The sequence below is a fragment of the Pleurodeles waltl genome, chromosome 3_1, assembly GCF_031143425.1.
Source record: "Pleurodeles waltl isolate 20211129_DDA chromosome 3_1, aPleWal1.hap1.20221129, whole genome shotgun sequence".
Taxonomy (NCBI): Eukaryota; Metazoa; Chordata; class Amphibia; order Caudata; family Salamandridae; genus Pleurodeles; species Pleurodeles waltl.
Window position 1 is genome coordinate 1,080,987,870 of NC_090440.1, and position 23,136 is coordinate 1,081,011,005.

Genomic DNA, 23,136 nt, shown 5'->3' on the forward strand with positions numbered 1-23,136 from the left:
AATACCTGACGGCATGAGTCCGTCATGGGACCAGTTCAACACTGTACTATGGCTATGGTATGGATGCTAGCAGCATACACCTGATGTATATGAGCCAATTGTGAACACCTGCAAGTCACACTGTACAACACACTCCATTTCAGACCATAATCCTTTGCCATTCTACTGGACAACACCATTTTGCTGCTAAATTTGCCACTCAGGAGTCAGGTTAGTTCTTGCTTTTGTTCTCCTTCTGTTCATTTTTCATTTGTTTAATTGTTAAAGATTTTTTTTATCAACCTGTGAGCCACTGTTTCATTTATTTGTAGTTGCTCACTGTGGCAGGGAGGAGGAATCCATGTTTTACAGAGGGAGAATTGTCAGTCATAGTGGATCAAATCATCAGAGTAGAGCCATAATTGTTTGGAGCCCAAGTACAACGAACAACCATATCTCGGAAAAGGCAAATGTGGACCAGAATAGTTGACAGAGTAAATGCTGTAGCAAACAACCTGCACATATAGGAGGAAATTAGGAAGATGTGGAATGACCTGCAGGGAAGAGTACATTCCCTAGCCTCCAAGTGTTACCTGGAGGTCCAGAGGACTAGTAGTGGTTCTCCCAGCCCCCATTATAACATTTTCCCCGGGAGGAGAAGGTCTTACAGATTTTTCATTCTGAAGGCTTGACTGGAGTGGAGACTGGTGAGTTACACTTCTTAGTGGCTCAAGGAACAGAAATGTAGAGTTTGCTCTTATATTAGATGTTGATAATATGTTTTCCATGTTTGTAAAACATGTAAACCCAAATTTACAGTTCACAAACTTAATGTCATCATCAAAATAGTAGCAATATGTTACTATCTCTCTTTTCACTACTGGTCAATATGTGTGTTATTCTTCATTGGTCATTTTTTGCATTTGCTTGTTTGTTTGCTTCTTTGAATGTATTTTGTTTTACATAAGACAACAGTTTCCAAACTCCATTTATTAGAACCTGAAGGCATGGTAATTGTAAGTGTTTCTTCTGCTACCAAAATATTTCATGAATTGTATTCTTGTGCATATTTGAGTTCTTCTACACAAAATATATTTCACTGGGTCTGTACAGATAACATGTTGAAAAGTGCTGGTAATGTGAAGTTGAAATGACTACAACTACCATTATGCCTTGTTTCTGAATCTGATAAACATGTTTGAACTGTGATGTTTCTCATCCTCTCTTTTGTTACAGATAGGCACATGTGTTAAAGCCTTGCACATTAGACAACACCCATTTGATGCCCTGAATGAAAATGACATGATTTTCAACATATTATGTTGTCTCTTGCTTGTCAATACATTGAATTGATGCTATTGGTCTCACAAATCAATTAATGTTGACTTAAACGTTTACTTGCAAGTCATGTTGCATGCAGAACCTACTTTGTAATGATGTTATATGTACCTAGCAAAGTTGATATGATGAGTAATGGCAGAAATCCTACAAACTTGTATGATGGTCTGATTATTAGCATGCTAGGCCTTAGAATTGTTTTCTTCATATTTCTCGGCTCTACTGAGTTTGGTTGGCTGTGTGGTACATCACATGAACCATTCCTAAGTAAGTATTACTTTCCAGGACATCCCTTTAGATATAGTATTTTTTTTAAGTTAGAATGAGTGAAATTACTAATGTGTTTGTAAATTGCCACAAACACTGAAATGTCTTCTCATACCATTAGTTGTAAAATTATTTCCCTTCAGGTTGCTTCATATCTAGCTCTAAAGTCATTTCATTTATACTCCAGACTCTTACAATATGATTTTCTTGCAATTCATCTTAGGACCTACATCCAGAGTACATGACAGTCCATCAGCCACAGATGATACCTCCACTCCAGACCAGGATCAAGCCTGCAGTGAGGACTCCATTCCTACAAGTCCAGATGATGGTGAGCTGCCTGGTCCATCTGGTCTGTCTGGGCAGACAGCTCCAGTTAGTCTCACTTTGCCCAGAACTAAACCTCCAACCCCAACTTTTACTACACCTCCGACCAATGGATACCTCCACTTCCTGTGTCCAAAGTAATATCACACCAATGTTGTGCCCCCCTGTCGTGGATGCTGTTGAAATAGTACCAACTTCACCACCTCCAGTTCAGCCAGGTCCCACTGGGTCGGGGCACACTGGCTCAAGTACAGAGGGTAATTGGGTTTGGTGTCATGGGAGAGAATCTGTGGGCCAGCAAAATGAGGCCACTGGATAAACTGTCACCCAGAACACCATTGACCAAGTGTTGGGAGCCCTGCATCACTCCCAAGACATGAAGGGCTAGGTCCTTACAGAGCACTGCAACATGAAACAGTGTAAAAGGGAGCACATTTTAGAAATTCTAATTCAGAATTTCAACTTCAATATGAACTCCCTGTCTGGGGTGCTGTTTGACATTTACCAGCATATGTGCAGGGCTTTCTCAGCAACATTTACCACTTTATGTGGCTCTACCACATCTGGCCCCACTACACATGCTTTAGCCACAGAAAGGGAGTTCCTGCCACATGCAGAAACACCTGCAAATAACTCAGTGCCTACAACTGTGGATCTACACCCCCTCCCCCCCAGGAGGGGACATTCATCCAGACCACCAGGAGAGGGTGGCAAGACCTCCAAGAGATGCAGAATTTAATATCCTCCAGTGTGTGACCATCAGTCACTCTGTGGACTATTTCTGGACACGTTTACTTTTTTGAGGACAGTTGTATTCGGTACATTGGACTTCAAACCATTTTGCCTCTTTAACAGTAATTATCATTTACCTTGGCTGACTGTGTTGTTTTTGGTTTTCATTTGTATATTGTTTTCATCCTGTGTGAGTTGATTTGTGTTTTTTTATAGATAACACACAAATTCAAACTCTGGTGTTATTTTTTTATTATGTTATAATTGTTTTAATTTTATTAACTTCCATACTTTTTTGAATAATCTGAAAACAAAAAGATAGTTTGAAACACATTGCTACATTTAGGCAATGTTTCTCCCATTTCCAAACACGCAATGTAATTGGTATCAGCCCAAATCTTGATGTATCAATTGCATCCATTTCCAATAAAGATTTGTTGGTCACACCAAAGTAAAATAAAATACAAATTTGGCATGCATCAAATCATTTGTGCCATTGTTACAAGTAAAGTTTCAGACCTTGACACCATTGGAGAAAGGGATTTGATACAACAAAAAGATGCAATAGGCAAATTAATCTTGATTCATGTCATCACCTGGAGCCAGAAATCATGACCGACAAGAGGAACCCTACATCAATTACAGAAGTAGTCAGCAAGTCAGCATCATGGCAGAACTCCCTTTGGTGGATACAAGATTAATCCAATACACTATGGCAGTATCCGGTGAAATGTCACAACCAACTTAAAGTGGTGTGCTACAAGGAGTTCACCCTACAATCACAAAGCACATAAACAGCCTCATACACTTAACACAAAATGATGATTTAGCAAATGTGAATGGAGATGAGTATGCTATGGCACAAATCACACATGTGGTTAGAGCAAGTGAAGCAGCACATATTGCCTTGATGGAAAAATACAACAGAAAACATGTTTAATGCAATACCAAAACCCCCTAAATAATCAAAGTTCAAGTTTTCTTTGTGCAAAGTTTGTACATCCAAAGGGCCACTTTCCTTGCACCCCTTAGCCCTGCCCTATCGCCACCATGTGAGTGCCATATTTAAAATATGCCACACCATGGCGCAGGGTAGGGTGCAATAACTTCAGAATGTTAATGCTATTGATGTACTGTTCAGAGTTAGTGCCAACATTTTGGCGCTAACCCAGAACAGTACATATGGACCCATTATAAATAATGATGTGCCCCCTTTTAATGACTGCACTGAGCAGGCATTACAAATGCCAGAAAGAAAGGGCAACACCTCATTGCATACATTATGCCTGGCACAAACAGGTTACAAAGTGGCACAATGCATGCTTTGCGCAACTTTATAAATATAGCGTGGCAGTTTTGGGCATCTAATGCTAAATTATAGTCAAAAAATGATGCTAATGTGTCATTAGATGGAGCGGGCCTACGTGTGTGTGTGTTTTTCTCAGGATCAACACATGTTCCCTTTGTACTTGGCAACATTAGCATACAATAGCAAATGTCATAACTTTGAAATGTCTAACATAAGATGATGTGGTTAAGAATCCTAAAACAGAAGAGTAAGAAGAAATTATTATATTTTCCTGACAAAATAGACACCTTACAAATAATAATATATGAGGACACAATCACATAGCTCAATCTAAGATAATCAATGTACATGAACACAGTAGTCAATGTGTCAAACCTTTGATCAACAATCTTTGCCCAGGAATTGCCCAGGAATTTTCCAGACCTTTCCTAAAAAATATTCCAGCACAGACTGACATGCTCATCAATAGTTAATCTGACATTGAATCTAACATTATGTAAAGATATACTTACACTCATACGAAGATGTAGTCAATGACATCTTGACGTACATCAATTTCTTCCTCTTCACCAATATCATCTGCATTTGGCATTTCAACATCCTCACCCAGTGGCTCTTCATGGTTTCCATCCTCTGTGATGCATGGAATGTTCTGTCGTGGGCTATGTTGTGCAACATGCAGCAGACAACATTGATTTGGCACACTTTATCGGGTGAGTAGAGGCGGGCTTCACCGATCTTGCCCAGACAAACAAATCTGTACTTCAAGAGCCCAAAAGTCAGCACCACTGCCCTCAGGGTTCTTCCATGGGTCTCACTGAAGCAGGCTTCCCCTGGTGTTGTGGGATTCCTCAGTGATGCTAACAAATATGGTTGGTTAGGATAAACAGTCTCCTATATGAAAGTGAAAACATATGTTGAGCAATAGATTCCCTTCCCATTGATCATTCCTAAACTATAGAAAAGCAAATGATCCTATTTTCATATTGCACTTCCCAAAAAGTCAGACCCTCTCAGGTCCCAATTGTGACATTTGCAGGAATATGCTGCTGTTCTGTAGTATAAAGGAATCGTTTGTTGACCCGGGGAAATGGGCACACATGCTTGAAATGTTTAAATCTGGTAAGCAGACAACTTACACATTGATTGAATGGAAGTTCTTCCGATTGCAGTATACCTGTTCCCTGGTGTGTGGTGGCATCAAGACAATATGTATGCCACCAATTGCACCAGCCACAAGTGGTTTACAACAAAAAGAATAGAAATCTTCCTTCACATTTGCAAAATCCCCATGTCATGGAAACTAGTTGAAGTTGTCTTATCATTGAAGAAATGACTTCTTGTAGCACACCGCTATAAGTTGGTTGTGACATGCCTCCAGAAACCGCCACAGTGTACTGGAAGGATCCTGTGGCTATAAAATGGAGTACTACCATGAATTTCACTATTGGTGTTATTGCTTTTTGATTGATAACATAAATCCAGGATTGTTTGCCTATTCAATCTGAATTTTTCATACTATCCATTTCTTCCATAGTGGCAAAGTCTGGAAAAGGTCTGAATAATCGTGGATTTCATCTTCTATCTTCCCCTGGGTTCATATGTCTGCATTTAAGAAAAATAAATTATCACTTAACATGGTCATAAAAGACTTTGATCATCAACACACATATCATGTCATTGTACAATTACATATGTTTTGTGACATATATGTACACATCAATTTTTTATTGATCTTGCAACTTAGAATTACAATTTTTTACATCTCATATTTTTACAACTGTGTAAATAATACATTTGAAATATATTATTCACACATTATTTTTTAAATGTTTTTTTCGAAACATTTTTCAACGGAAGTATAAAACACACAGGCCCTCATTACAACCCTGGCGGTAAATGCCACATACCACGGTGCTGACGGCCACCAACATACCGTGAGTGCGGCGGTAATCCGCCACGGGTATTATGAATCAAACATAGAATTCCGCCACCAATACAGACACCCACACAAGTCTGCCACACCAAAGGTCAGTGATAAACTGGAGATAGCAAAACCCACACCATTACACCAACAGGAATACGCCCACAGTATTATGACCCACGAATCACTGTGGCGGTCTTTCAAACGCGGTAAACCATTGGCGGTACACACCGCTGTGCTCAAAATACACACACTCAAACAAAACCACATCACATTAGACAATTCAAAATACACATACCTGACATACATATACACACCACACCCACACATCCAAACCACTATAAACACACACCCACAATATCCACAACCCCTTAGAACAAAAAAGAGACCAAGCACAGAGATAGAAGCAAGGAGCACCCACTCAATCAGATGCACAAACCACCATCACCCATACACCATTCACGCACATCACCGCATACACCACAGCACATCACCCCACACATCACCCCACATATCCTCACACATATCACTCACACGGTATCCCAAAGACACTCCAGGTTTTCAGAGGAGGAGCTAAGGGTAATGGTGGAGGAAATCATCCGGGTAGAACCACAGCTTTTCGGATCACAGGTGCAGCAGACGTCCATTGCAAGGAAGATGGAGCTATGGCGGAGGATCGTGGACAGGGTCAACGCAGTGGGACAGCACCCAAGAACCAGGGTTGACATCAGGAAGAGGTGGAAAGACCTACGGGGGAAGGTGCGTTCGTGGTATCAAGACACCGGATTGCAGTACAGAGGACTGGTGTCGGACCCCCATCTCCTCCCCTACAACTTACAACATCAGAGGAGCAAGTCTTGGTGATCATGCATCCTGAGGGCCTTACAGGAGTAGCAGGATGACTGGACTCTGGTAAGTCAAATCTATACTACTATATCCCTCACCCTACCTGCATGCCATCACAAACTTCTACCCCTACCCTCACTCCCATCACTCCACCAACTCACATATTCCCCACTATCACAACCCACCCATCACAATACCAAGCCCTGCATGCAACACCAGTGCATGGACACCCATCACAGACCTGTATGGACACCCATCACCACAGCATGCCCAGTAGAGACACTCACCCAGCCCACAAAATCAACACTCACACAAGGGCAAGCCGACAGGGAAATCAAAAACAGAGATGGAAACACACCCATTCACAATATGGCCCACGCAGATACATTAACAATTTATTTGCCTCTCAACAGGACCCGTACACAATGTCACTGGAGAGGAGGTGCCAGCTACATCCAGTCCCCCCTGAAGAGGCCCACAGTGACGACAGCAGCTCTGTACACCTGGATCATGATGACCAACCTCCCCCCTCAGGAAACACCAGCACAGCACCCACCCAGTGGGCCCAAGCCACTGTCCCCAGGACACATCAATCAGCAGTGTGTCCACCACTACAGAGAACATTGCCAAGACCCCGCCAGGAAATGGGACTCTCCTGATTGTACCCTTCTGTCCCACTCTGTTACCCTGTCCACCTTTAACTGCCATTGCTCCCTTTCCCATGCCCCCTTTGACAATGCACCTGTGATACCAAGAGACTGGAATCTACCATGGACTTTCCTCCACCATCACTCCAGCACCTTGCACATACCTCTATACTTATCAGCACCTAAATAAACACCCTTGAAACAAATTACAATCTGGAGTCAGTTTAATGATTCACAAATGCATTAGTACAACATTATCAAAGCATTGCAACGTATATGTACCGTGATATATACTACAGGATGAGTTTTGGTGGGCAGCAGTACATATAACAGGAGCCAGAATGGGGCACAGTGACGTGAAAATAGAGATTTCAAAGAGAACAGTCAGTGGCCATAGACATAGGGAAACAGGCTGCCACGTACAATGTCCAACAGAAAACTGAAATGTAAAGTGAACTTACAGTGTCTTACCTGTGTGTCACTGGAAGTACTGCTGTATTATGTTTGTTCTGATCTTCTTCCTCTGCCTCCTCTTAGTCACTGTCCACAGGCTCCACCGCTGCCTCAAGACCATCTCCAGACACATCCTCCTACAGAAAAGGCACCTGGCGTCTCAAGGCCAGGTTGTGCAACATGCAGCATGCCATGATGATCTGGCACACCCTCTTGGGTGAGCGGTACAGGGATCCACCTGTCAGATGGAAGCACCAGAACCTATCCTTCAGGAGGCCGAAGGTCCTTTCAATAATCCTCCTTGTACGCCCATTTGCCTCATTGTAACGTTCCTCTGCCCTTGTCCTGGCATTCCTCACTGGGGTCAGTAGCCATGAGCGGTTGGGGTAACCAGAGTCACCTGCAGATTTCGAGGGACAACTGTTAGCCATACTCTAACCCTTAGGGACAACCCCATACCCAGACATCAACATATACTCAGATGGAGACCTTTGGCTCACCTATTTGCAACACCGGTGCCTCTGAAGTTGACCCATCACATATGGGATGCTGCTATTCCTCAATATATAGGTGTCATGCACAGAGCCAGGATATTTGGCATTCACATGGGAGATGTACTGGTCTGCCAAACACACCATCTGCACATTCATCGAGTGATAGCTTTTTCTATTCCTGTACACCTGCTCATTTCTCCGGGGGGGACAAATGCTGCATGTGTACCATCAATGGCACCAATGATATTGGGGATATGTCCCAGGGCATAAAAGTCAGCTTTCACTGTGGCCAGATCCTCCACCTGGGGGAATAAAATGTAGCTGTGCATGTGTTTCAGCAGGGCTGACAACACTCTGGTCAACACGTTGGAGAACATTTACTGAGATATCCCTGATGCCATGGCCACTGTTGTTTGGAAGGAACCATTTGCCAGGAAATGGAGCACTGACACGACCTGCACTAGAGGAGAGATTCCTGTGGGCTGGCAGATAGCTGACATCAGGTCTGGCTCCAATTGGGCACACAGTTCTAGGATTGTGGCACGATCAAGTCTGTATGTGATGATAATGGCCCTCATTACAACCCTGGCTGTCGGTGTTAAAGCAGTGGTAATACTGCCAACAGGCCAGCGGTAAAAAAAATCGGATCATGACCAAGGTGGAAACCGCCAACACCGACAGCCACTTTAACACTCCGTCCGCCACAGCGGTAGCAACAAACACTGGGTGGTAACCGCCAACAGACAGGCGGAAGACAATGCTCTGCCCACCCTATCACAACCCGCCAATCCGCCAGCTTTTCTGGGGCTGTACCAACGCCATCAAAAGCTCGGCAGAAACAGGCCTTGGAAGGAACATCACTCACCTCTGGACACTCAACGAAGTCCCAGGACGCCATGGAGCCCGGGCTGCACGTCCTGCCCATGCTGATGTATCTTCTCATACACAAGGAATATCAGAGGAGGTGGCGGCAACAACCACGGTGAGTACTGCACCTAGTGCAGGGTGGGGGGCGGAAAAAGAGAGTGACACACACATGCAACACCCCCCCCCACCCTCACCCACAACACCATACACACAAAAACATGCAGCAACATTACTTTTAAACCCTGTAACGCTCTGGAAGAAAGCAAGGACAAAAGGAATAGAGTGCAAATAGTGATATTTTGAAATATGCAGATATAGTTAACGATTAGAAAAAACAGTATATACAAATATTTACAATAAGCCCAGAAGACCGTTTACTGTCCTTTGCAAATGTCCATGGCCCACTGGGACAAAAATTCATGAGCAAAGCCCACACTTGACTCCTGCCTCAAAACGGAGAGAATACTGCAGGGGCATCAGGTTGAAAACACACAGGCACCTCAGGGGGAAGGGGAGGGGGGACACCTCAGCCGGAAGAAGGTACTACGCCACTGGTCCTGGAGGGGGCAACATGCCTACAGCAATTTCCTGTGGAGTGCAAATCCACAGTCTCACAAGTGGGTTGTTTGCCCACAGCTTGGTCCTTGGGAGTGCAAAGCCACAGTCTCTCAAGTGGGTGGCTTGCCCACTGCTTGGTCCTGGGGAGTTAAAAGCCACAGTCTCTCAAGTGGGTGGTTTGCCCACTGCTTGGTCCTGGGGAGTGCAAGGCCACAGTCTCTCAAGTGGGTGGTCTGCCCAATGTGTGGTCCTGGGGAGTGCAAGGCCACAGTCTTTCAAGTGAGTGGTCTGCCCACTGCTTGGTCCTGGGGAGTGCAAGGCCACAGTCTCTTTAGTGGGTGGTTTTCCCACTGCTTGGTCCTGAGGAGTGCAAAGCCACAGTCTCACAAGTGGGTGGTATGCCCGCTGCTTGGTCCTGGGGAGTACAGGGCCTCAGGCTATCTAGTGGGTGGTTTGCCCTCTGCTTGGTCCTGGGGAGTGCGAAGCCACAGTCTCTCAAGTAGATGGCTTCTCCACTGGTTCTGGAGGGGGCATTTTGCCCAGTGTGCTTCATCCTGGCAAGGAGGGGGTGAGTGGATGCCTTCTTCCACTGGTTCTGGAGGGGGCTGTGTGCCCAGTGTGCTTCATCCTGACAAGGAGGGGGTGAGTGGATGACTTCTTCCACTGGCTCTGGAGGGGGCTTTGTACCCTTTGATGCAGAACATGGGGAGTGCAAGGTCACAGTCTCTCACTTGGGTGTCACACCCCAGAATTTGCATGGGCCAGGATGCACTACAGTCCATGGAGGCAGGACTACACACTGCCTGCCGGCCGTGATGGCTGCTCTATTGTGGCAGTGGCAGGCAGGTGGCGGGGATGCCAGTGGTGGGGGTAGGCTCCTTCCTGTCCCCTGCAGCCTTGGACGGCTTCCCACTGGGGCTGCTGGTGGTGCGGGCAGTGGTGGGGGGAGGCTCCAGCAAGTCCCCTGCAGCCTCAGATGGCTGCACACTGGGGCTGGTGCTGCTGACACTGCTGCAGGCAGTGATGCTGATGGCGGTGCTGGTGGCGGGAATGCACGTGGTGGGGGGAGGTCCAGCCCTTCCCCTGCAGCCTCAAACAGCTGAACCGCCATGGTTGGTGGTGGGGGCTCATATTCAGTCCCTGTACCAGGCCTCCTGACCTTCCTGCCTGCAGGGGCAGGCCCCTTGCCCTTCCTAGCTTGTGGTGCCTCTTTTTCCTTCACCTTGGCAGCCGGTGGTGCCTCCTTGTCCTTGTTCTTCACAGCTGGTGGTGTCTCCTTGCCCTTCACAGCTGGGGGTGCCTCCTTGCCCTTCACAGTTGGTGGTGCCTCCTTGTCCTTCCTTTTGGCAGCTGGTGCATGCACAGTGTAAGTGGTTATGGCTGGTTCCCTGGAGCCTCTCCCACCTGCAGTAGCTGCCAACACTACTGTGGCCGTGGATTGGGTGGCTGAGGTGCTAGCCTGGGTTCTGACCACCCTGGCCCGATGTGAAGGACAGGGGGGAGGGGGAGGGAAGACGTCAACGCCGGAGAGAAAAAGCTTCTTAGGGCCCCAGGTGTGGGAAGAGGGTGAAGGTCTGGAAGTGGAGGAAGAGAGACTGGTTGTAGGAGGTGTCTTTCTGCTGTGTTTGGGTGCAGGTACATGGGCTGGATGCTGTTGTGAGGTGAATGGCTGTTGGGTGCCTCAGTGCTTGTGTTTGTGTACTTTGGGAGGAGGGGGCACAGACACAATGGGAGAGGACACAGGGGACGTGTCTATGGATGTAGGGGTGGTGACTGCCAGTGAGGGGTGTGTAGTGATAGGTGTGATGGAGGTAGTGGATGAGGATGTAGTGCATGCAGGAGTGAGTGAAGACGCTACTAGGAGGGTGGTGGATGAAGAGGAGGGGGACACAGTGGAGGCAGTGGATGTTGGTGTGTCTGATTTTGGATGGTGTTTGTGTGAGTGACTGTAGAATGATGTGTGTTGCGTGTGTTTACCTGAACCACTCCTGTGTGTTGTCTTTGGTGCATGCTGGTCTGAATGTGTGCTTGGGATAGGTTTGGGTTCAGGGGAATGGGACTGGGTAGAGGAAGTTGGAGAGGGGATGATAGAGACAGGGACAATGGCTGCCATCAGACAGGCGGCCAGAGCCTGGATTGATCTCTGTTTGGCCGCCATGCCAGAGTGAATGCCCTCCAGGAATGCATTTGTTTGTTTGCAAAGGGCCTGCCAGCCCCTGGATGGCATTCACTATGGTTGACTGCCCAACAGAGATGGATCGCAGGAGGTCAATAAACTCCTCTCTCAGGGCAGCAGGGCTGACTGGGGCAGGGCCTGCGGTGTCTGGGGCAAAGGAGATCCCCACCCTGCTGGTTGAGCGGGCTCAAAACTCGCTGAGGGGCTGCTGGGAGGGCAGTGCTGGTACGGGGGGGATGGCTGTACATGTATTTGGGGTGGGCACAGAGGTGTCCCCCACAAGCAGGGAACTTCCATCGGAGGAGGTATCACTGTCCCCTCCTGTCTCCGCCGTGGTGTTCCTCATGCCCTCCGTTCCACTGGTGACCTCGCCATCGGTGGATTCGGCCTCCTGGACCATGTGGGATGCATCTCCCTCTGTCACCGGTGCCTCTGCTCCTCTGCCACATGATGCTAACGCACACAAGGACAGGGTGACAAACCATAAAGGGGGGGGAGACAAAGGATACACTTGGTCAATGGCTGCACCAACACTACTCCTTGGCGTACACAACACAGAGGGAACAAGCCTACGCACTATGCAATGCACTATGTCACAATGCTAGTCACCAGCCCTAGGACAGGCATACCTAAAGCCAATAGCAGCATACCTGAGACGCACAGACCCCTGTCCAGTAGTGGAGACCTACTAGCTTGGTTGGAGGACTTTCACATCAGAACCTTGCCCAGCATGGGACCTACCATGCAATCTCCTGCCTGGCCTGGGGCACCCACAGGCCCACATCTCCCACCCAGAGACCACCCCACCATGTACAATTTGTAGATTTGGAAACTGTACCTACCCCCTTGTGGCTGCTGTGATGCCCTCAAGTGCCCATCCAGCTTCAGATAGGCCACCGCCAGTATGCAGAACATCAGGGGGGTCAGGGTTTGACAGGCACCCCTTCCTTCGTGGGAGGCCATACCCAGCTGGGCCTCCGCCATCTTCCGTGCCCAGCGTCTCAGGTCCTCCCACTGTTTGCGACAGTGGGTGCTCTGCCTGCCGTAGACCCCCAGGGTCTGCACCTCCTTGGCGAAGGCATGCCATGTGCCCTTTTTCTGGCGGGCGCTGACCTGCAGACAAATAAACATAGAAAAAGATATCAGCCATACCGTCCGGCCTCTTACATTCAAGGCCCACCATATCCCTCACATCCCCTTATGCACAGACATTGCCCACCATACATGCAGCACACTGCCCAGGACCCTTCCACCTCATCCCTTACACAAGGCCCTCACACACAGCACTCCAGGCATTCATGACCCCTGCATTGTGCTCACAGTGTACTCACCTGTTGGTCTGGAGGCCCATAGATCATTCGGTACTGGGGTAGGACCCCGCCCATCAGTCTCTCCAAATCTGCTGCAGTGAAGGCAGGGGCCCTTTCCCCAGTGACACAAGCCATGGTTGGTTCCAGACACAGGTCAAAGCAGCACTTGCAGTGTAGGTCGTCTCCTCTTGAAGGTCAGGTAGCAAGTGAGAGAACAGATAGAAAATGGTGGTCACGTCTGTGGCTGTGCGTACCTTCACAGTCGGCGTACATCAGCATTGGCCACTGTAACCCATAGGGCCCATGGACAACCAATGAGGAGTTGCACGGCGGTACTCAACCGCCTTCCGCAACTGCGCACAACATCAGCAGCATTACCTCATTTCCACCTCTCCATCCACACAGGACAGGCGGATGCCATTTTGTGGGAGGGGGGTTGGTCAGGCCATTGCACCTAACTGCGTCACGGTACATATAGGCACCATTTGGGCCTATCCTACAACATACTGTTTCAGTCACAACATGCAATGCAGTGTAGAGTTTGGAAATGTGGAATACTGACCAGATGCTCATCTTTTTGCCCCCTAGATTGCAACCTCTGCAAATAAATAGGAGATGGAGACATCCCCCGTGTACAGACCCCTGGTGGAGTTGGCAACAATGGAGGACAGGCACATTATTCTCACCTACAGACTTGACAGGGCCACAATCCAAGAGATTTGTGTCCAATTGGAGCCAGACCTGATATCTTCTATCCGTCACCCCACTGGTATCCTCCCTCTTGTGCAGCTGCTAAATGTGCTACATTTCTTGGCAATTGTTCTTTCCAAGTGACAGTGGGCTTGGCAGCAGGAATGTCACAGCCAGTGTTCTCAATTGTGCTAACAAGAGGGTTGTCTGCCCTGATGAAACATATGCGCAGCTACATTGTTTTCCCCCAGGTGGTGGATTGGCCACAGTGAAAGCTGACTTATATGCAATGGGACATATCCCCAACATTATTGGGGCAATTGATGGTACACAGATTGTCTTTGTCCTCCCCCCACCAGAGAAATGAACAGGTGTTTAGAAATCGAAAGAGCTTTCACTCGATGAATGTTCAGATAGTGTGCCTGGCAGACCAGTACATCTCCCATGTCAATGCAAAGTATCCTGGCTCTGTGCATGATGTCATTATCTTGAGGAATAGCTGCATCCCATATGTGATGGCTCAACTCCAGAGGCACCGGGTGTGGCTGATAGGTGAGCCCATGCTTCCCACCCAGTTTATGTTGGTGTATGGAGTTGGCCCTAAGGGTTAGTGTTTGGCTAACAGGTATCCCTCGATAGTTGCAGGTGACTCTGGTTACCCCAACCTCTCATGGCTACTGACCACAGTGAGGAATCCCAGGATAAAGGCAGAGGAATGTTACAATGAGGCACATGGGCGAACAAGAAGGATTATAAAGAGGACATTCAGCCTCCTGAAGGCCATGTTTCAGTGCCTCCATCTAACGTGTGGTTCCCTGTGCTACTCACCCAAGAAGGTCTGCCAGATCATTGTGGCATGTTGTATGTTGCAAAACCTTGCCTGAAGTCGCCAGGCACGTTTTCTGCAGGAGGATGAGGCTGGAGATGAGCATGTGGCAGCAGTGGACCCTGTGGACAGTGACAAAGAGGAGGCAGAGGATGTGGATGAGGACAACAGAACAGCAATGATACAGCAGTACTTCCAGTGACACACAGGTAAGACACTGTAACTTCACCTTCTATTGACAGTTTTGTGTTGGATATTGTCACTGTCGGGCTGATTTTCCCACTACCAAGGCCACTTACTGTACCTTTTGGTAAGCCTATTTTTTTAGATATCTGTGCCCCACTCTGGCTCCTGGTGTGTTGACTGCAGCCAACTACAGGTCATACCTATGTATACATTACTGTACAGTTGAATTGCAATGTTTACAGCTTGTTAAACAAATACATAGTTGTTGGACTTTTGCTTATGCAGGGTCATCCCCAGTCTTTTTTCGCCTCCTGCCTCCTATTTTTCTCTGACATGTTGCTGTTGGCTTTTCAACTCTGAGCACTTTACCACTGCTAACCAGTGCTAAAGTGCATATGCTCTCCTGTTTAAATTGTATGTAAGTGGTTTATCCATGATTGGCATATTTGATTTACTAGTAAGTCCCTAGTAAGGTGCACTAGAGGTGCCAGGGCCTGTAAATCAAATGCTACTAGTGGGCCTGCAGCACTGGTTGTGCCACCCACATAAGTAGCTCTGTAATCATGTCTCAGACCTGCAACTGCAGTGTCTGTATGTGTAATTTTACACTGTAAATTTGACTTGGCAAGTGTACCCACTGGCCAGGCCTAAACCTTCCCTTTCCTTACATGTAAGGCACCCCTAAGGTAGGCCCTAGGTAGCCCCAAGGGCAGGGTGCAGTGTATGGATAAGGTAGGACATATAGCAATGTGGTTTATATGTCCTGACAGTGAAATACTGCCAATTTCGTTTTCACTGTTGCAAGGTCTGTCTCTCTCTCATAGGATAATATGGGGGCTACCTTTGAATATGATTAAAGTGTAGATTCCCCTAGAGAGTAGATGGACATGTGGAGTTTGGGATCCCTGAACTCACAATTTAAAAATACATCTTTTAGTAAAGTTGATTTTGAGATTGTGCGTTTGGAAATGCCACTTTTAGAAAGTGAGCATTTTCTTGCTTAAACCATTCTGTGACTCTGCCTTGTTTGTGGATTCCCTGTCTGGGTCAGTTTGACAGTTGGGTTGTTTTTCACCTCACACCAGACAGTGACACAAAGGGAGCTGGGGTGTGATCTGCATTTCCTGATTAGCCATCTCTGCTAGGAGGGAGGGGTGGAGTGGTCACTCTCATCTGAAAGGACTGTGCCTGCCTCTGACAATGCTGTCTCCAGCCCCCTGGTGTGTGTCTGAGGCCTTGCCTGGGCAAGGCAGGATTTCACAAGAAGGTGTGAGTCCCCTTTGAAGGAAGGTGACTTCAAAGACTAAAATGGGTATAAGAAGGGCACCCAAACTTACAAACTTTAGAAACACTTCTGGAATCAAGGGGAACCTCTGCCTGGAGAAGAGCTGATCGCTGAGGAACAAGTGCTGCCCTGCCTGTGACTGTGCTTTGTGGAGCTTTCCTGCAGTGCTGCTTCTGCCAGAGTAAGAGGGCAAAGACTGGACTTTGTGTGCCTTCCATCTTGAAGAAGAAATCTCCAAGGGCTTGATGTAGAGCTTGCCTCCTGTTGTTGAAGTCTCAGGGATAGCAAAGACTTCTTCCTGCCAGCACCTGGAGTCTCTGGAGAGACCCCTACTCTGCTCTGTGGTGCCCTTCCAGTTCCTGGGACCCTGAAAGGAGAGGCTGGCAGCCTAAGGACAAAGATACACGCACCGAGCGCCGTGCGGAGAAAAGATCGACGCGAATCCGATCGCGGCTGAGAAAACGACGCGACGCCGGTTCCGCAGCTGAGAAACGACGCCGCAGGAAACGCGACCGAAAAACCGACGCCCGGAGCAGGAGAAACGACGCGCAGCATCGCTGACGGAGGCTGAGAGATCGCACCCTGCGCCGCGGGACTTTCGGATCGTCGTGTGGCTGGCTTTTTCAACGCGCACCGCCGTGCCGAGTTGTTTTCGACGCACACAGCCGTGCAGGGTTACTTTCGACGCCCACCGCCCGTGCGGGGTTATTTTTGACGCAAACCAGGTACATTTTCACGCTAGCAGCGCTAGTGTGGTGTTACAACTACCTAAAGACTCTTTTTATTTTAAACCTTTAAAAAATCATAACTTGACTTGTGTATGTTGGATTTTTGTCGTTTTGGTCTTGTTTTGTCTAGATAAATATTTCCTATTTTTCTAAACTGGTGTTGTGTCATTTTGTAGTGTTTTCATTAAGTTACTGTGTGTGTTGGTACAAATACTTTACGCCCAGCACTCTGAGGTTAAGCCTACTGCTCTGCCAAGCTACCAAGGGGGTAAGCAGGGGTTAGCTGAGGGTGATTCTCTTTTATCCTAACTAGAGTGAGGGTCCTTGCTTGAACAGGGGGTAACCTGACTGTCAACCAGAGACCCCATTTCTAACATTGGTGACCAGCGGTCGGGATTGGACTTGTATTTGTACTTGACATACAGTAATTGAGTGTACACTACTGTTTTGATCTTAGACCACTACGTGACCACATACTACTTGTTTGGTGATCTTTTGATTTTTCTCTTAAGGACTCTTTTTATTCTACTTCCATGATTTTGCTGATCCCTTGACTGATTCTTTTTACTTCATTGGGAACTTATTTTCTGCCTTTGGAACTTTGCACTTGTGACCATCATGTCTCAATCTGGAGATGCAACAGCTGGAGCTGTGTTTGAAATGGAGAAACTGAAGGAGTACTCAGTTGCTCAATTGAAACAGTTCCTTAAAGATCTTGACTGTCCCACTGAGAGCTCCACCAGGGAGGGGGAGCTGCAAAAGGCACAGAGGGCCTGGGTGACAATCAAGAAGGCTGGAGGGCACACAGAGGAGGAGAATGTGGGTGGGGAAGTGCAGAGGATACACAGTGGTGTAGTGGAGGTACCTGTTACGCCTGGGGGGAGGGTCCCCAGGAGGGGTAGCAGGGTGTCGTCCAAGGGTCTGACTCCTGAAGAGTTACAGGACAGACAGGCAGAGAGGGCTCGCCGGTTGGAGGCAGAAAAGTTGAAGATGCAAAGGGAGTATGACAAGTGGGAAAAGTTGAAAGAAAGGAGGAGGAACTTAGAGATTAAAAAAATGATTTATGCTTACGAGCTTAAATTGAAAGAGCTGGAAGTCATGAGGGCTGAGTCCAGCTGGAATGGTGGCAGCAACAATTGTATATCCAGTGATGCTGCAGAAGTGCACATGCCCAGAGAGGTGGTGCCCTACTTGAAGGAGGGAGTTAACACACGCCAGGAGGTTCAGGGGTATGAGGTAGCTCCAGTGATGCACAGGGTCCCTGAGGTGGATTGGGGAACTGGCATGGGGAGTCATATTCCTACTGGTGGGAGGGACACTCTACTGACTCTAGGTGAGAGTGACAGGGAGAGGGGTTCCCCCCAGGTAGAAGTCCTGGTTATGGAGTGTGAAAACAGCCCAGAAGAGTGTGGGTTGAGTGTCAGGGACAGTCAGGTACTGTCTCACCAGTCTCAGGAGGGTGATGTGGGGTGCTTTGTCAAAGCAGAGTCACTGGATGGTTGGGTGAAGGGTACTTTGGTTAATTCATGTGAGGGGCTGGGTGATGTAATTGCTGGAGAGCATATGTCTAGTCCTTATTTTCCAGAGCTATGCCAACACCAGGTGGAGTGTGAGTTCTCTGACCCCAGGGAGCTTACAATGGAGGCAGACTTCTGGGTGAGTACCAGAGAGTCTGAAGAGACATTTGGGGGTGCTCCTGAGAGGAGTGGTCTAGGTAGTTCCCAACCAGGTGAGGTAGGGAAGGATTGTAGTGTCCCAGGTAGGTCCCAGTGTAGTGGGATGGGTGAGGGACCCCATGTCCAGTCTCAGAGGAGAGGGAATGGGGATGGGTTGAGGCCCAAGGTGCCCGAGATCCGGTCCCAGGTCCTGGAGGGTTCCCTGCGGGAACACCAGGAGGGGAGCCTAGCCTGTACCATAGGGCCATCTGTTGAGGGAGACCCCACAGTGTCAGGAGAACTTGGGGGGGCCGCTGTAGCCAGCGTCCCACCAGTTCTGGTGTCTGGCAGTACCACTCCTAGTGAGGGGGTGCAGAAGTCCAGACAGAGGGTTGAGAGGGGGTTGCGGACCCCAGTGGAGAACCTGGAGGGTCAGGGGTCAGCTCTGAGAGCAGAGCCCCCCATGAATGACCTTGGTGAGACCATTTCTGGGTTGGGGGGAATCCAGACTCTGTCAGATGGGCAGAGGTCAGGAGACCTGCGCCAGCCAGACTCTTGTGTGGCCCTTCGGGACAGTGTGTCCCTTGAGGGGGGTAAGTGTGCCCCCCTGGAAGTCCTGGTGTGCCAGGCAGTGGTTCAACCGCAGGGTGGTGACCCTGGGTTGGATGACCAGGTTCAGAGGGTAAACTCTGACCTGGTAGGGGGTAGGTATGCCCCCCAAGAAGTCCTGGTTTGCCAGGCAGTGATCCAGTCTGTGGGTACAGGCCCTGGATTGGGAGGCCAGGTTAAGGGTGTCCCCCCTGACCTGGAGGAAGGGGCTACTGCTAACAGTGCCCCTACCATGTTGTCTTCTGGGGGGGCCGCTCCTAGTTGGGTGGTTCAGGACCCCAGAAGAGAGGGCAGGGGGAGGGAAGCCTCACCCCTGGCCCTGGTCCAACCTGAAGGTACAGACCCCAGGTTGGAGGATCAGTTGCAGGTTAACATCCCTGCGCTGATGGAAGAATTGTGCAGGACTGCTTCTACAAGCACCCTGACAGTTTTTGACTCTGGGGGTGCCGCTTCTGCAGGGAGGGTACAGAGCCCCAGAGGGGAGGACCAGGGTCAGGTTAACATCCCTGACCTGGTGGAAGAGAGAGTGGTCAAAGGGTGCCAGGCACCTGGGGCTACCACCCCCCACTCTCCACAGTCACAGTGGTTAGAGAGGCCTGAGGTCGGGCTCTCATCCCTGACAGTTGTCTGGGGCCACTGTGGCTTGCTGTCCTGGTGGACGGAGTTGCCTCTGGGGGGGGGAGGACGAGAGTCACACCCCGGGGGTGGAGTGGGCAACACCACTGTGTTGGCCCTGGTGGTACTATCTGCCCATTGCAATACATCTGTGAGCAAAGTAAAGTTAGGTGTTGCACAGATGGTGTCTGTAGATGTGGAGAAGGGTTCCCCATGGGTTAGCTTAGTGGGCCCTGAGAGTATGGACAGAGGGATCCAACTGGAGTCAGGAAGGCGTAGAACTGGAACCTGCCCCTGCTGTTGTGGGCCTGGGTCCCTGTTCTATCGCCCCAATCAGGGAAGTACATCAAGGTATTGATTGTTCTCCCCTGGCTTTAGGCTGGTAGGGGGTCGTGTTGGACTTTTGCTTATGCAGGGTCATCCCCAGTCTTTTTTCGCCTCCTGCCTCCTATTTTTCTCTGACATGTTGCTGTTGGCTTTTCAACTCTGAGCACTTTACCACTGCTAACCAGTGCTAAAGTGCATATGCTCTCCTGTTTAAATTGTATGTAAGTGGTTTATCCATGATTGGCATATTTGATTTACTAGTAAGTCCCTAGTAAGGTGCACTAGAGGTGCCAGGGCCTGTAAATCAAATGCTACTAGTGGGCCTGCAGCACTGGTTGTGCCACCCACATAAGTAGCTCTGTAATCATGTCTCAGACCTGCCACTGCAGTGTCTGTATGTGTAATTTTACACTGTAAATTCGACTTGGCAAGTGTACCCACTGGCCAGGCCTAAACCTTCCCTTTCCTTACATGTAAGGCACCCCTAAGGTAGGCCCTAGGTAGCCCCAAGGGCAGGGTGCAGTGTATGGATAAGGTAGGACATATAGCAATGTGGTTTATATGTCCTGACAGTGAAATACTGCCAATTTCGTTTTCACTGTTGCAAGGTCTGTCTCTCTCTCATAGGATAATATGGGGGCTACCTTTGAATATGATTAAAGTGTAGATTCCCCTAGAGAGTAGATGGACATGTGGAGTTTGGGATCCCTGAACTCACAATTTAAAAATACATCTTTTAGTAAAGTTGATTTTGAGATTGTGCGTTTGGAAATGCCACTTTTAGAAAGTGAGCATTTTCTTGCTTAAACCATTCTGTGACTCTGCCTTGTTTGTGGATTCCCTGTCTGGGTCAGTTTGACAGTTGGGTTGTTTTTCACCTCACACCAGACAGTGACACAAAGGGAGCTGGGGTGTGATCTGCATTTCCTGATTAGCCATCTCTGCTAGGAGGGAGGGGTGGAGTGGTCACTCTCATCTGAAAGGACTGTGCCTGCCTCTGACAATGCTGTCTCCAGCCCCCTGGTGTGTGTCTGAGGCCTTGCCTGGGCAAGGCAGGATTTCACAAGAAGGTGTGAGTCCCCTTTGAAGGAAGGTGACTTCAAAGACTAAAATGGGTATAAGAAGGGCACCCAAACTTACAAACTTTAGAAACACTTCTGGAATCAAGGGGAACCTCTGCCTGGAGAAGAGCTGATCGCTGAGGAACAAGTGCTGCCCTGCCTGTGACTGTGCTTTGTGGAGCTTTCCTGCAGTGCTGCTTCTGCCAGAGTAAGAGGGCAAAGACTGGACTTTGTGTGCCTTCCATCTTGAAGAAGAAATCTCCAAGGGCTTGATGTAGAGCTTGCCTCCTCTTGTTGAAGTCTCAGGGATAGCAAAGACTTCTTCCTGCCAGCACCTGGAGTCTCTGGAGAGACCCCTACTCTGCTCTGTGGTGCCCTTCCAGTTCCTGGGACCCTGAAAGGAGAGGCTGGCAGCCTAAGGACAAAGATACACGCACCGAGCGCCGTGCGGAGAAAAGGTCGACGCGAATCCGATCGCGGCTGAGAAAACGACGCAACGCCGGTTCCGCAGCTGAGAAACGACGCCGCAGGAAACGCGACCGAAAAACCGACGCCCGGAGCAGGAGAAACGACGCGCAGCATCGCTGACGGAGGCTGAGAGATCGCACCCTGCGCCGCGGGACTTTCGGATCGTCGTGTGGCTGGCTTTTTCAACGCGCACCGCCGTGCCGAGTTGTTTTCGACGCACACAGCCGTGCAGGGTTACTTTCGACGCCCACCGCCCGTGCGGGGTTATTTTTGACGCAAACCAGGTACATTTTCACGCTAGCAGCGCTAGTGTGGTGTTACAACTACCTAAAGACTCTTTTTATTTTAAACCTTTAAAAAATCATAACTTGACTTGTGTATGTTGGATTTTTGTCGTTTTGGTCTTGTTTTGTCTAGATAAATATTTCCTATTTTTCTAAACTGGTGTTGTGTCATTTTGTAGTGTTTTCATTAAGTTACTGTGTGTGTTGGTACAAATACTTTACGCCCAGCACTCTGAGGTTAAGCCTACTGCTCTGCCAAGCTACCAAGGGGGTAAGCAGGGGTTAGCTGAGGGTGATTCTCTTTTATCCTAACTAGAGTGAGGGTCCTTGCTTGAACAGGGGGTAACCTGACTGTCAACCAGAGACCCCATTTCTAACAATAGTTCAATCAGTTGACAGACTCCATACTTGCATTTTTTTGAAGGGTGTTTATTTATGTGCTAATAAGTGCAGGGGTATTGCAATGGGCTGTGGTGGTGGTGGAGGAGAGTCCAGGGTAAAGTTCCAGTCTATTTGTATCAAAGGTGCGCTGTCCAAGGGGGCATAGGAAGTGAATCAATGACAGTTCAAGGTGGACAGGGTGACAGAGTGGGACACAAGGGTGACATTCAGGAGAGTCTTATTTCCTGGCAGGGGCCTTGGCAATATTCTCTGGCTTCTGCCTGGATCGCAGCGACCGTTTGCAGGGTGGTTCTCCTTCTGCGGGGGTAGGGGTGCTGATGGCCTGTTGTTCCTGTGGCAGGGCCTCCTATCCACTAGCATCAGCGGAGGTGGAAGGCTGTTCATCGGTTTGGCTAGTGTCAGGGGCCTGTTGGTGTGCCACTGCCTCCTGCATGGTGTTGGCCATGTCCGCCAGCACCCCTGCAATGGTGACCATGGTGGTGTGGATGTCCCTCAGGTCCTCCCTGATCCCCAGGTACTGTCCCTCCTGCAGCTCTTGGGTCTCCTGCAACTTGGCCAGTATCTAGCTCATTGTCTCCTGGGAATGGTGGTATGCTCCCAGGATGTTGCTGAGTGCCTCGTGGAGAGTCCGTTCCCTGGGCCTGTCCTTCCCCTGTCGCACAGCAGTCCTCCCAGCTTCTCTGTTGTCCTGTCCCTCTGTCCCCTGGACCATGTGCCCATTGCCACTAACCCCAGGTCCCTGATTGTCCTGTGTTTGTGGGGTTGCCTGGGGT